This window comes from Propithecus coquereli, unplaced genomic scaffold (genome assembly GCF_000956105.1).
Source record: "Propithecus coquereli isolate 6110/MARCELLA unplaced genomic scaffold, Pcoq_1.0 Scaffold6, whole genome shotgun sequence".
NCBI classification, from domain to species: Eukaryota; Metazoa; Chordata; class Mammalia; order Primates; family Indriidae; genus Propithecus; species Propithecus coquereli.
In genome coordinates this window covers 2,016,819-2,017,140 of record NW_012151951.1, presented here as the reverse complement: position 1 = coordinate 2,017,140, position 322 = coordinate 2,016,819, and the positions used below count along the sequence as shown (strand labels likewise).

Below are 322 nucleotides of genomic sequence, written 5' to 3'. Positions count from 1 at the left end.
CCAGGAGGATTGCTGGAGCCCCGAAGTTTGAGGTTGCAGTGAGCTGTAATGACACCACTGCACTGTAGCCCAAGCAACAGAGCAAGACTCTATTTGAACACAAAAAAAGAAAGAAAAATCTGTTGTAGTAAGAGATATTAACCAACAGAACAGAGTGTTGGGAGAAAGGGTAGTTCAGATTGAGGGCTCAAGGCTTCTTTGAAAAAGGTGACATTGGCCGGGTGCGATGGCTCACGCCTGTAATCCTAGCACTCTGGGAGGCTGAGGCAGAAGGATCACTTGAGCTCAGGAGTTCAAGACCAGCCTGAGCAAGAGCGAGACC

At 48.8% G+C, this 322-nt stretch overlaps 1 protein-coding gene across 1 annotated transcript in view; it reads right to left on the bottom strand.

Annotated features, from left to right (window-relative positions):
• The window catches only part of DYNC2H1 (dynein, cytoplasmic 2, heavy chain 1), a 522,114-nt gene that overhangs the window by 457,188 nt on the left and 64,604 nt on the right, over positions 1 to 322 (bottom strand). The gene's annotated exons all lie outside the window — the stretch shown is intronic.